The following is a 15,552-nucleotide window of genomic DNA, read 5'->3' on the forward strand; positions in this document are numbered from 1 at the left end:
CAGAGACCAGCTCTTGCTGTCGCGATCTGTTCTTCCTCTCTTCCATAGTAATAGAATCTTAAGCTGTGGCCTTGTCTCTGGACTACAGTCAAGGTACTGTATGCCACAAGCCAACAGGTTCGTTGAGGGCTCCCTAATCCCTGGATTGTGGCTAAGGTTGTATAATTCTGAAATCAGAGTTGGCAAAGCATACCCCTGATACTCTAGCTCCCTGATTGTGACAGAAGGAAAAGTTCTCTTGGGAAACCAGTTCTGAGTTGTTTTTCTGGAAGTTGTTCTTGGAGAATCAACTTTCCCATACCCTACTGTCCAGTTTAATGTCAAGAGCCACATGTGACTGTTGAGCCCTTGAAATGTGGGTATTCCAAATTGAGACATACTGTAAATGTGAAAGACAAGGCAGATTTCAAAGACAGTACAAAAAAATGTAAAATACCTCATTCATATATTGATTACATGTTGAAATAAATATTTTTGATATATTGGGTTAAACATATTATAAGGAACTAATGTTACCTGATTCTTTTTATGTTTTAATGTGGTTACTAGACAACTTAAAATTCTAGATGTGGCACAAATTATATTTCTATTGGACAGCACTGCCCTAGACCTTCTATAGATTTTTTTCAGTGCACAATCTCCTATCAAATTCTAAAATTTCAGTCCTTGCAATTTATAGACTTACACATGATATCTTAGAAAGGAGAAAGAAATACGCATCTCACTTAAAATCTGAAAACCCTTTTTTAAGCTTCTTCAAAAAAGCTTGGAAAGCTTTTGGAAAGAAACTCTTGGAAAGAGTTTGGAAAAATCACTTGGAAAGAAACTCATTTCCAATTTGAAAAAAAAATAATTCTTAAAATATTATGCCAGTCATATCTCATTGCCTAAAATGTAAATAAAATGCATCCATATATGTATAGTTAAAATACACAGATGTTCAACACATACGTGAGTTCTGAAACCTCCTGATGGGCTAAATAAGTTACATAAATTAGTACTGTTAATTACTCTCCAAAGGGCAATGTCAAAATGATAGATGGATAATTCCAATTATTGAATGTTCTCTTTCAAGCATAGAAGAATGAATCTGATATATACAACCAGAGTGATTTTTTGATGTACCCAATGATTTCATCGATGTTTTTCTCTGGCTTTTCCTTCTCTCTTAGTTTCCCTCTTATGATAATCATTAAAATAAATAGCTTACCATAATCTGCTAGTTGTTAAGCTAGATTTTGGGATAATCTTCTTTAAAAAAGGAATGAAATGGTGGTATCACTAATTAGCATCTTATTTATTCTACTATCATTATCCACACTTTTTGTTTCTATCCATTCACTTCTTCTTTGTCTTTTAAGCATAGTAAATCACAAATAAAATATTAGAACATAACAAACATGTCTTAACTCTTGCTTCTTATGTATTTATCAGGGAACTTTTTCAATCTCTATTTCCTGAATACATTGCTTATCTTTTTTACAGAAGATAATTTATGATTTGTTGACAATCTATGAACTGTTGAAAAAAATCATGATACTAATGAATTAATGTATAACAAGTGAGAAAAGGCATTATCACTTCTCTGGCTGGCTGGGAGAGGATGGGTGCCCTAAGTGACAGCAGAGGAAGCAAGAAATGACATCTTTTCCTTATAGCTGTTGTATAAACCTAGGTCTCTCAGACTAAGAAAGTACAGCCCAGAAGTTAAAACCAACATGCAACATATCGAAGGGGCAGTAATTCAGTCCAGAAGCTACAATGGCAACTATGAGTGATCTCACTAGATGAAAAACCAATTCCAGAAAACTTTATCCACATAGGAACAGTAAGAGAGATGCAACATTCATGACATATTCTTGACTGGTAATTGGGTTACAGAATTCTCTTTGCATTAAATCCCTGAGGTTTTATTTGGAGGAATAAAGGATGGTGTGATATATTGCACTGGATGGTTGAAGAAACTTGAGTAAAATAGACAGGCTTTTACTAAGAGATGTGAAAAGGAAAAATTCCTCCTGGTTTTCTTCTTTACCATTCACACTACCACAGAATACTTTATTTCTGACACGTCTGGTGAGTTTATTTTTTTCCTCATACTAAGCAATTCTTTGACTCCCGCTGGGTGTCCTACGATTGGATTTAGTTCTGACACTGTCTACATGGGGTTGGCACCAGATCCCATGGGTTAAAGGCAAAACCCCACAAGACTACCCACCCCACCACACTCACAGGCACACAGTTCGGATGCCAATCTTTGGATTGCAATTGCCCCGGTTGTTACCTGTGCCTCTGACAACTGGATATAAATTAAAGGTTCCCAGGACCTCCTCACTGGCTTCTATTAATTTGCTAGAGCCTCTCACAGAACTCAGGAAAACAGTTTCCTTACTAGATACCAGTTATTATAAAAGGATGTAACTCAGGAAGAGTTGGATGGAGAAGATGCATAAAGTATGCGGAAAGAGGCTCAGAGATTCCATGTCCTCTCCAGGCACACCACCCTGCCAGCACCTCCAAGTGCTTAGACCCGGAAGCTCTCTGAACCGCCTCTTAGTCCAGGGATTTTTATGGAGGATTTATTATTGTAGGTATGTTTGATCAAGTCACTGTGCATTAGTGATTAAGTCAATCTCCACCTCTTCTCCCCTCCTTGGAGGTCAGATGTTGGGGGTGAGGCTGAAAGTTCTAACCCTCTAATCACCTCTTTGGTTCCCCTGGCAAAGAATTCCCATCCTTAGAGAATTTCCAAAAGTCACCTCATTAACATAAACTCAGGTGCGGATGAAAAGGGCTTGCTATGAATAACAAAGGACATCTTTGTCTGTCTTATCACTTAGGAAATTCCAAAGGTCTTGGGAGCTCTGTGCCCAGAACCAGGACTAAGACCAAATATACAGTATATTTCTTATTATAAATCACAGTCTGTTAGAGATAAAAGGTTGAAGAAAGCAGGAAAAGAAGAGAGGCAGAAATTAGTAGAAGGACTAGACGGAGAGAGGAACTATTAGTGCACAGGAGAAGGAAGAATACACAATGAAGAATAAAAAAGAGGAAAATATTTTCTCTATTATTACTGTAGTTTTCACATAATTCTTTTTAAAAATGTACCAATTTATTTATTCAAGTCATGTTTATTGACCATCTATCATTGACCCCCCTCTTCCCCCTACCACATTTATGTTAATATTCTGGAGAATAAGATAATTTTGAGAAGTTTTGCCCTCTAAGGGCCTATACTTTTATTGACTTACACTCAAAGAAACCAGCATTTGTGCTCAGTTGTTAATTGCTCATTTCCATTTCCCTATTTGTTTGGCTTAGCATCACAAAGCTTTTGCTTGCTTGCAGTCATTTTAAAATACACAGTGTTGCACCAAATCGGGCCATGTCTCTTGATACTAATGTGACAGTCCTTATACACCTCTGACTTGGCACTTGATTGTTCTCACCCAGCCTGTTGGTTCTAAGTTAACACTAATTCTAATACTATTTAGGTTAACTTCCTGGAAATTGTGAAGTTTTGTTTAGCTTGACAATGAGCGAAACACATGAAGGCACCTGCTATTTATTTGTCCACTTAGATGTTCCTTCCTTCCTTTATTCCTTCTTTTTATTGTTTAGAGGCTTATTCCATTTAGTTGATAAAATCAATGTAGGTTTTTAGTGATAAAAGAATCACATAAATGGTTTAAGTTAATAAAGATATGTAGTCCATTATTTGACCATTTATTTAGGTAATGACAAATATATTTCTAATTTGGAGCAGTATTTTCACATAAATTGTTAGATTTAAACATCAGTATCACTAAAGTTTTTTTTTTTAAACTGCCTCCTGAAATCTGATGACTGTTCCTATTATGTTGAACTTTGAATACACAATTTTCTGCTGAAACTCTCCTCTCTCTCACATACATGCTCTCAAACACACACACACACACACACACACACACACACACACACACACACACACACAGCCCTTTTACAGCCTTCAGAAAATTCTACTCCATTCTCTGAGTACTGAAAAAACTAAATGATTTATGACTCACTTTTTGAGGAGTGAATCTTTTTCCTTTGGGCACCTACTGTGATGGAAAACATTTTCGAGATGATTTTTCTTTTTCTATTTAGAATTAAAGTCTAAGATTGCTGACACAATATGAGAGATTTTAAAGTCATTTTTAGAAATATTAGCCTCAACTCTATGTGAAATTATGCTATGAATGAATCCATTTGACTATTTGAAAGAATATTTTCATTAAATATTATAGGCTTCTTTAGAGAACTAGAAACATTCTTTTGCCCTATTTGATCCTTTAGAGTATAATCTCTATGGGCCAATTGATTTCTCAAGATCCTTTCTTTTTTAGAAGAATATGCCAGCTCTCAAGTGTCCACTAATTATTTTTATCTGGCTTGGCCTCTTTAAAACCCGCAAGCATGTTTGGGTTATCAGATCTCCTTTAAAATACTGCCATTCATCTGTTCAATTTAATGCTTGCTCAGGAGGAGCTGCTGTACTGATTAAAGTCTATGCCACAATGCAGTCTGGAAAATGATAAAAGAAAGAAAGGCAGGCCCGGGTTAAGTATACCATTAACTCTGCCTAAGGCTATGACACATCAATAGCACATTAGACCTAATCATGTTTCATACAGTTAGTCAACCACAGAAAAGAATAATCAGAGATATTCATTCAGAGAGAAACATTCAGTCTTTCAAGCATTTGCTATTCTTTTCTCCCTTGAAAATGTTGTGTAGTGATGAGTTTTCTTCTGAACAGGCGTCTTCTCTCTTAAAAATTAAAACATGTCCTACCCGAAAGAATAGAAATCAAGAAGAAAGATGTATCTTTTGCCTGTACAATGCTTAAAGGATCCTTATTAGACAGAAAATAAATAGACTAAGGCTATTCTTGCTGGCAGATAATGTTTTTGTGTTATATATTGATTGAAAACGAATGAAAATGTGGTTGCTTCTCAATGTTCTATTGATTGGATCTGCTTTGTACTCATTAGTACTTAGTTAAGTCTCAGGGCAGTAAAACTTACTTTTAATTTACAGTCATCTTAATGAACTACTACTGCTATTTTTTGGTATTAGAAAGTCATTTAACTTCCTTAGGAGAATAGTTGCATAATTAAGGGTTAAGAAAAAGGGAGGAAGGAGGGAAGGAAGAAGGAAGGAGGAAGGAAGGAGGTAAGAAAGGAAAGAAGGAAGGAGGGGGCCTTACCTGGTGGCACAGTGGTTAAGAATCCACCTGCCAATGCAGGGGACACAGGTTCGAACCATTGTCTGGGAAGATCCCACATGCCATGGAGCAACTAAGCCCTTGCGCCACAACTACTGAGCCTGCACTCTAGAGCCTGCGAGCCACAACTACTGAGCCCGTGTGCTGCAACTACTGAAGCCTGCGTGCCTAGAGCCCATGCTCTGCAATGAGAAGTCCATGCACCACAATGAAGAGTAGCCCCTGTTCGCCACAACTAGAGAAAACCCAGGTGAAGCAACAAAGACCCAACACAGCCAAAAATAAATAAATTAATTAATAATTTATTAAAAAAAGAAAAAAAAGAAGGAAGCAGGGAAGGAAGGAGGGAACGAAGAAAGGTTACCCTTGGAAACCATGTGGTTTAGTAGAAAGATCATGGGATCTTTCTTTCAGGTCTGGATGATTTGTCTACTGTTCATTGGGAAGACATTATGAGACAAGCCATTTTCTTTTGTGTCACCTTCTATTACAGAGGGAATTTGCAGAAGTAATATTTATGTCAACAGACTGTTGGGAAGAACACAAAAAAACAATGTGTATACATATTATACATATGTGTTTATATATATATATATATATATATATATACACATATAAATGACTTACAAAGTATAAGTTGCTGTGCAGCAAATCTCAACCACTGCTTCCAGAAAATACAGATAACCTGTGAGCCAAAATGAGTTCTTACCTCACTAAAATATTTTCCCAATTCTCATAAATAAGCAATAAATATAATATTTTCCTTTTTAAGCTTTTTAAGTCATTTTTTTCTACACTGTTGGCAATTGCTACCTCTACCCAAACAAATAACCAAAAACTGAGAATGCTTTGAAATTGACAGACTTAGAGCACACTGCAACACTTTTTCCTGTTACAAATGAATAGAAATTACAGAAACAATATAGGAAATGGTTTAACATATCACTGATGTCTTATGAATATGAGCTAAACTGGTGCAGGAATCCTCCAGCTGCTTCAGGCACACGTGCGCACACACACACACACACACACACACACAGAGGAAAACACCCAGGTGCACATGCACATTTTAATATAAAGTTAAAATTGTAACTAGTAAAGGAAACACTTCTCAATGTAAGAAACAATTAATTCAAAATCATAAAAATCAAGAAGTGCTAAAGTCTAAGGACTCATAAGGGAAGCAGAGATGCATGCACAAGTTTATGATTAAAACCTGGAGTATGCAAATTAAAGCCTAGAGGAAAGAACTTGCTGTCTAGTGCTTGGAATAATGGAACAAAGCTACCCCAAACAGCAGAGTCCCTAGGGACTAGAGAAAACCCTCTTCATATAAGTTTAGGAAAGCAGCAGGCATATTTGTGATACAACCTCCACAGAGGGAAATCACAGGGAAAAAGGGTTTGCAAGAATTAGGAAATACCTGCATGAGTTGCCCATGCATGTGAGAACAGAAATTTTGCCATCAGTTAATGTGATCATTTGATTTTCCACTTTATTTTTATATATTGTATTATATTAATAAATATACTGGAAAAAAAATCAGCCTCCTAATACTGGAATAATCTCTGCTTCATCAAATGAACAGTTTTGACATGTTGAATGACTGTTAGCTTCTACTTGACAATATTTTATTTAGAAATTTTAAAATATGCATATTCTTTATATATTCTCAATAGTCATCATTTGTTGGTTATTTGGATTTAAAATATCTTCTCCCAGTTTTTCGTTTAACTTTTCATTTTGCTTTGTCTTCTTGTGCCATTTAAATATGATATAGTCAAATTTATTGGTCTTCTCCTTTATGAATTATGCTTTTGTCTTATTGAAGAAACTCCCCTACACTCAAAATATTTCTCATCAATATCTAGATGTGTTAAAGTATTATTTTTCATATTTAGACTTCTAATTCATATGTAATATATATATTATTACATAAGGCAGAGATCTATATGAATCTTTCTCCATATGGACAACGTGCATACCAATACCATTTACACATGAGGTATTTCTATGTTGTCCATTCAGATTTACTGATATAGTTCTGTTATTTGACATGAATACAATATTGACCAAATCACTCACACTTCATGATGAATTTCAATGAGTCTGCAATAATATGAGATAAAGCTAGTCATACTTTATTCTTCAAAACTGTCAGTTATTTTTGGCTCTTTTAATTTTATATGCATTTATCACCTCCAAATTTTTATGAAATTTTATTTGGATAATGGTATTTTTCCATTGGAATTGCATTAAATTTATAAAATGATTTGGAGAAATTGCCATCTTTATCCCATCCATAAACATGGTCTAACTTAGCACTTATTCAAATGCTCATGTCTTTTAATAAGTTTTGTTATTTCGCACAATGGTATTGCTCTATAGGATATATTTCTAGGTATCTTATATATAAAGAGATTTGTGATAGGAAATTGGCTCATGCCAATATCTGCAATGTGGACTGACAAGCTGGAGACTAAGGAGAGCTGCTGATGCAGGTGGAGTCTGAAAGCAGTCTACTGAAGAATATTCTCTTGTTCTGGAAGACTAGTTTATTTGTTATATTCAGGCCTTTGACTGATTGAATGAGGCCCACCCACAATGGAAAGGATAATCTGTTTACTCAAAGTCCACTGATTTAAATTTTAATTTCATTCAAAATACCCTACAAATTGGCATATAAAATTAATCATTACAATGAATGATATTTTAACTAATTTTTTTCTAATGCTTTTCTGTTTGTGTATAAAAGAGCTAATACACTCATAAAAGTTGCTGAATTTTCTAAATAGTTCCAATAGTTTGCAGATTCTCTTGGACCTTTTTTATGAAGACAAGTATAATTCTATGAAAATAAGAACACTTTAAAAAAATTTTTATATTTTTCTTTCTGGGAAATTAGGTAGTACTTCTATACAATTTTGAATAAAAGATATGATAATAGGAATTCTTAACTTGTACGTGACCTTATATTTTATTATTAGGTTTACTGTGTGCATTAAAATTTTCATTCTGTTGTATTTTGTATATGCATGTGAATGTACACAATATACATAGGTGTATGCACATATATTACTAATTCGAACTTCAAAAGTGGTGAGTATAGTACTAAAAAAGTGTTTATAATCATTTAAGAGTAAATTACTAATCTAATGTCTCACTAACCTTGAATACAATAGTGCTATATTCTTCTGTATAACCATAATACAACTATCAAAATCAGTAAATTAATATGAACATATTTTCACTATCTAATTCCCAAATTCCATTCGTTTTGACAATTGTCTCAATAATGTCTTTTATAGAAAAATAATCTAGTTGTGAATCATGCCTTGAGCTGTCTAGAACGTGTCTTAGTCTTAACTTTCATGACCTTGGTACTTTGAAATTTACAGCCAGATATTTTGTAGACAACACTTTAATTTGAGTTGTCTGATGTTTTCTCATAATTAGATTTAGGTCATGCATTTTCGTCAGGAATATAGTGATGCTATATTTTTTGCTTTGTTCTCTATTACATGGAGGACAGGGATGCAGCTAAACATCCTGTAGTGAACAGATCAGTTGCCCTCAACAAAAAGTTGTCCACCCCAAAATATCAATAGTGCTAAGGGTTAGAAACACTGTCCTATACTAAAGGCAGAAAATGATTCTTTATTAAGTCTGTGTTCTCTTCCCTGAAGGGGACACCCGGTCCATTGTTCTTGGCCCTTGGTTCTATTCCCTCATATGTATTTGCATTTCTCTCACCCTCTGACCATTTCTAAAGAGGGCATTGTAATGTATACCATTCTCAGTGGACAAGCAAATTTCTCAGGCTGCTTCTTAATGTGGAAAACAGGGGACTAGAGGTCATTTTATATTTTGACTAGTCTGAGTTTCCTTTATACCAAGCTGACAGCACTTCTAACAATAGAGCTAATTTCAGTATTTTATATATTAAGTTCAATACACCCCATATGCCATATACCAAACTCACAAGACTTAATATTCTTAAATATATGAAAGTTATAATTTGTTATCCTGACTGGCAGTATTTGAACAGTATAAATGGATCTTAACTCAAATAAAAAAGAAATGTTTGGAAAGGAATCACATACACATATGTCATATATGGTATTCTGTATATATATCGTGTATCATGTATATATCATATATGATGACATAGATATACACATCATATATAATTTCATGTATATATCACATGTATATATATTTTTTAAAGAGTACCCTTCAGGAAAAGCATTACCATGTTAAAAAGGCCACCAAAAAGAATCCCTCATATTTTTAAAACTTGTAAAACTTTAATTAAAAAATACGTGTATACTATAATCATCTGTTGGGTTAAAAGAGACTGCAAAGTGTTCAATGTGCATGCAATCATCTTCTGGAGGGAGTGGAGTCAAAACTTTCACAGAGGTGGACTTTATCTCATCTGACAGGGAAAATAGTGGAGGGTATTGATTAGAAGAAGAGCTTGGGGGAGTGAGTGACATTTACAGTACAATAGATTAAGTTTAATGAGAGAGCTTACTACTTACCAATAGAAGGCTTAACCTTATCCCCAAATTAGTTAGACATTATTGTGCAAAATAATTTAAAGTAGATTAAATGATTTATTGACAGCACATAAATGTCTGAAAGAAGATAAACATTATTATTCTCCTGATGCAGAATTGTTCTCAAGGTCTTGAACACATTTCTCTGTGTTTTTGCCTTTCATACACAATATGGTTAAAACAAAAACTGAAACTTTATTGTTAAAGCTGAATTTTAATTTTAGGATAAAATACATCCAAACTATATATACATTCCTTAGATATGATTTTAAAATTTGTTCCATGGGGTGTTCCTAAATTTGTTTTTTTGGAAAACTTGACACAATAGTAAACATTTCAGAAAAAATATTTTGAATATTGAGATGTAAGAAAATAAGATACCTAATAAGGTGATCGTTCCTCTATAACCTTAGTAGTTGCCAAGAATTCAAGTTCAGTCTTTCTAGGCTTATACATTCTCCAAATTTAAAATAATTGGTAAAGTCAATACTTCTCCAGTCACTAAAATAATTTAAAAATGGGATAGACATAGATAAAAGTGAGATACAACTGAAGCAAAGGTATTCAAATGTTAAATGAAATTAATATGTAAATTTAATAAGCTTCATTCTCATTTATTTTAGCATATAATTTCTCCTAGCATACAAAATTTACATTAATTCAGAGTACACTTTTTCAAGCCCAATTCCTTATTTCTCATCCTTTTAAGAATTCCTGACTCCTCCCAAGGCTTTAGAATAAGAACATTATCAGCCTCATTCTCAGTTTCGTGAATTAGGAGGAATTGACTTGTACTTGTAGAATAGAGGCCTGGGCTCTGGAAAACAACTCCACAACTTTCTAACTCTAGGTCCTCAATATCTCATTTCCCCTGCTAACAACTTTGTTTTAGTTTTTATTGAAAATAAGTTACATACAGAAAAATGCACAGATCTTAATTGTAACATGTGATGATTCTTGGCTAATATTCATGTAAGCAATATCCATATCAAGGTATAAATTTTATTACCCCAGAAATTTCCCTCACTGCTCTTTCTAGTCTATGACAACCCCTGGTTTAGGCCACATCTGTTCTGATTTCTATTATAACAGACTAATTTTTTTCAGTTTTTGAACCTTATCAAATGGAATCATATATTATATACCCTTTTGTATCTGATTTATTTTATTCAGTACAATGCTTGTGTGATCAGTCCATGCTGTTACATGTAGCAATTGTTTATCTTTTTTACTGCTGAGTTGTTTTCCATTGTATAAGTAAACCATAGTTTGTTTAACAATTCTCCTGCTGATGAACATTTCAATTGCTTTCAGTTTTTTCAGTAATGAATACAGGTGTCATTAACATGCTTGTACAATCATTTGTGGACATATAATTTAACTTTTTGGAGTGAAATTACTGGGTCATAAGGTTTATGTTTTGCTTTTACAGAAACTACAAAACTTTTTTTTTCCAAAGAGGTTGCATTTCCACAAGCAACATTTAAGAGCTTGACAGCTTCACATCATTGCCAGTGGTCAATATTGTTAGACTTATATTTAAGCCATTCTAGTGGGTGTAGAGTGGTATTTCATTGTGGCTTTTATTTGCATTTTTGTGGTAACTAATGATGCTGTGAATTTTTTCATGTGTGTTGTTTTTGTTGTTATGGTTTGCCATTTATTCATCTTCCATTGTAAAGTGTATGTTCAATTATTTTACCCACTTTTTATTGGGTTCTTTATTTTATTATTGAGTTATAAAATTCTTTATGGATTCTGGGTATAAGTCCTTTTTCAGATATATATTTTGTAAATATTTTCTCCTACAGTGTGGCTTGAAAAATTCATTTTCTTAATGAGTAGAAATTTGAGGTAGGGCAAAGAAGAGTTTAACAATTGTCCTTTTATGATTATTGCTTTCTGTTTACTATCTAAAACATCAAGATGTTGAATATATTTTGCTAAATTTTATTTGGAAGGCTTATAGATGTAACTTTTTCATTTAATTCTATAATTTACCTTCTTTTTTTCATCATGTGAGGTAACGGTCTAGATCATTATATTTTAATATTGGGCTCTCCAATTTTTGTTTTAATTTTTATTGGAGTATAGTTGATTTACAATGTTATGTTAGTTTCAGGTGTATAGCAAAGTGAATCAGTTATACATATGCATATATCTACTCTTTTTTAGATCATTTTCCCATATCAGCCATTACAGAGAATTGAGTAGAGTTCCCTGTTCTATACAGTAGTTCCCCAAATCTTATTTTTCTTCTTTTGTCAGTTTTAATTTGTTAATCTTAAAGAAATTCTCAGTTTTACCTTTTGTCAAATTTATAAGCATTAAATTGATCATAATACTTTTATTATCCTTTTAATGTCTTAGCATCCATTGTGACGTCAACCCTTTTACATCTCTGATATGGGTTTTGACTCTTTTTTCTTCATCAGTCTTTTCAAAAACTGCTTTTAGTTTCTTTTCTTTATCATTTGTTTTCTATTTCACTAATTCTGCTCTTCATATTTTGTCTCTCACTGCTCTTACTTTTCTAACTTCTTAAGTTTGAAACTTAGATAATTATATTATTTCCTTTTATGAACATGTTTTAATCACTACATGAGGGGCAATTCACAAATATCTACATGTTATCTTTTCATTATTTATCAGCTTGAACTATTTTTTAAAAACCCACATGATATCCTTTGACCCACAGTTTCTTTGAAAATTTGTTTTATGCTTTTGATGACATTCTAGAAATCTTTCTCCTTGATTTCTAATTTAATTCTGGTATGATCAGAGAACATATTCAATAAACTCATACTTCTGAAATTTATTAAGAAGTGTTTTATGGCTTAGCATATGAGCTGTATTTCTAAGTGTTCCAAATGCACTGGAAAAGAATGTATTCTTCAGTTTGGAGGTATAGTACTCTATAAAATTCTATCAATGTATGTCATTTATTGTACAAATCTTCTATATAATTACTGAATTTTACTAGGTGATTTATCAATTGTTGACAAGCTATGTTAAAGTGTCTAACTCTAAATTATAATTTTTTAATTTCTTCTTTTAGTGCTATTAGCTTTTGCTCAATATATTGAAGTGCCGTTATTAGGTGTCTTAGTCTTATGACATATTTAATTTCTATTAAATTAATATCTTGTCATAATGCAATAAACCTCTGTATTTTATATAATACTTTTGTCTCAAAGTCTATTGTTTTATGATCATTATAAATCCAGACCATCTTTTTAAAACTTTTTTATTGAAGGTATACATTTTACCATGGTTTTCTTTTCAACTTACCTAGGTATTTGTATTTAAAATGTTTCCTGAGGTGCACTGGCCCTAGCCTCCATTAATATGCCATATGAATGCCAATTAATATTTCATTGCACATTTTCTTTATTCATGGGTTTATGGATATTTGGATTGTTTCCACTTCAAGATTGTTATAAATAATGCTTTCATGAAGCTCCATGTTAGTGAAGCCACCATTAAAATCCAAAAGAAGGGGTTCCACTACCAAAAGTAAAATAGATAGCTAGTGGGAAGCAGCCGCATAGCACAGGGAGATCAGCTCAGTGCTTTGTGACCACCTAGAGTGGTGGGATAGGGAGGGTGGGAGGGAGGGAGACACAAGAGGGAAGAGATATGGGAACATATGTATATGTATAACTGATTCACTTTGTTATAAAGCAGAAACTAACACACCATTGTAAAGCAATTATACTCCAATAAAGCTGTTAAAAAAACAACAACAACAAAAAAAACAAGTTAATAAATATATTAACAACTCATAAAAAAAGAAAAAAAAGAAAAAAAAGAAGGGGTTTCAGAGAGCTTCCAGGTAGGTAAAGCAGAATGCTTCCATGTGCCACTGTGCTGGGTTCCAACTCCAAGAAGACTAAGGTTTCTTTGTTCTAGACCTCACCCTATGAATCTCTTCATCTGGCTGTTGGTTCCTGTGCTTTAATATCCTCGGTAATAAACCACTCATCTGCCGTGTGGCTGAAAGGGTCTTGGTGCTCCAGCCTGGTATCAGGCCTGAGCTTCTGAGGTGGGAGAGCCGAAATCAGGACACTGGACCACAAGAGACCTCCTGACCCCACGTCATATCAATCAGCGAGAGCTCTCCCAGAGATCTCTGTCTCAACGCTAAGACACAGCTCCACCCAATGGCCAGCAAGCTCCACTGCTGGATGCCCCATGCCAAACAACAGCAAGACAGGAACACAACCCTACCCATTAACAGAGAGGCTGCCTAAAATCAAACTAAGCTCACAGACACCCCAAAACACACCACGGCATGCAGCATTGCCCACCAGAAAGAAAAGATCCAGCTCCACCCACCAGAACACAGGCATCACTCCCCTCCAGCAGTAGGCCTACACAACCCATGGAACCAACTTTACCCACTGGGGGCAGACACCAAAATTAATGGGAACTACGAACCTGCAGCCTGTGAAAAGGACACCCCAAACACAGTAAGTTAAGCAAAATGGGAACACAGAGAAATACGCAGCAGATGAAGGAGCAAGGTAAAAACCCACCAGACAAAACAAATGAAGAGCAAATAAGCAGTCTACCTGAAAAAGAATTCAGAGTAATGATAGTAAAGATGATCCAAAATCCTGGAAATAGAACGGAGAAAATACAAGAAACGTTTAACAAGGACCTAGAAGAACTAAAGAGCAAACAAACAATGATGAATAACAAAATAAATGAAATTAAAAATTCTCTAGAAGGAATCAATAGCAGAATAACTGAAGCAGAAGAACACATAAGTGACCTGGAAGATAAAATACTGGAAATAACTACTGCAGAGCAGAATAAAGAAAAAAGAATGAAAATAATTTAGCACACTCTCAGAGACCTCTGGGACAACATTAAACACACCGACATTCAAATTACAGGGTTCCCAGAAGAAGAAGAGAAAACGAAAGGGTCTGAGAAAATATTTGAAGGGATTATAGTTGAAAACTTCCCTAATATCGGAAAGGAAATAATCAAGTCCAGGAAGGGCAAAGAATCCCACACAGGATAAATCCAAGGAGAAACACGCCAAAACACATATTAATCAAACTATCAAAAATTAAATACAAAGAAAAAATATTAAAAGCAGCAAGGGAAAAACAACAAATAACACACAAGGGAATCCCCATAAGGTTAACAGCTGGTCTGTCAGCAGAAACTCTGAAAGCCAGAAGGGAGTGGCAGGACATATTTAAAGTGATGAAGGAGAAAAACCTACAACTAAGATTACTCTACCCAGCAAGGATCTCATTCGTATTCGACAGAGAAACTAAAACCTTTACAGATAAGCAAGAGCTAAGAGAATTCAGCACCACCAAACCAGCTTTACAGCAAACGCTAAAGAAACTTCTCTAGGCAGGAAACACAAGAGAAGGAAAACACCTACAATAACAAACCCAAAACAATTTAGAAAATGGTAATAGGAATATGCATATGGATAATTACCTTAAATATAAATAGATTAAATGCTCCAACCAAAAGCCATAGACTGGCTGAATGGATACAAAACCAAGACCCATATATATGCTGTCTGCAAGAGACCCACTTCAGACCTAGGGAAGTAATCCCTAGGGAAGTGGTCCCTATATGTGTAGGTCACTTCAGACCTACACATACAGACTGAAAATGAGGAGGTGGAAACAGATATTCCATGCAAATGGAAATGAAAAGAAAGCTGGCATACCAATTCTCACATCAGACAAAGTAGACTTTAAAATA

The sequence above is a fragment of the Delphinapterus leucas genome, chromosome 4, assembly GCF_059928025.1.
Source record: "Delphinapterus leucas isolate spDelLeu-1000000601 "Yukka" chromosome 4, BTC_Dleu_Yukka2, whole genome shotgun sequence".
Classification (NCBI taxonomy): domain Eukaryota; kingdom Metazoa; phylum Chordata; class Mammalia; order Artiodactyla; family Monodontidae; genus Delphinapterus; species Delphinapterus leucas.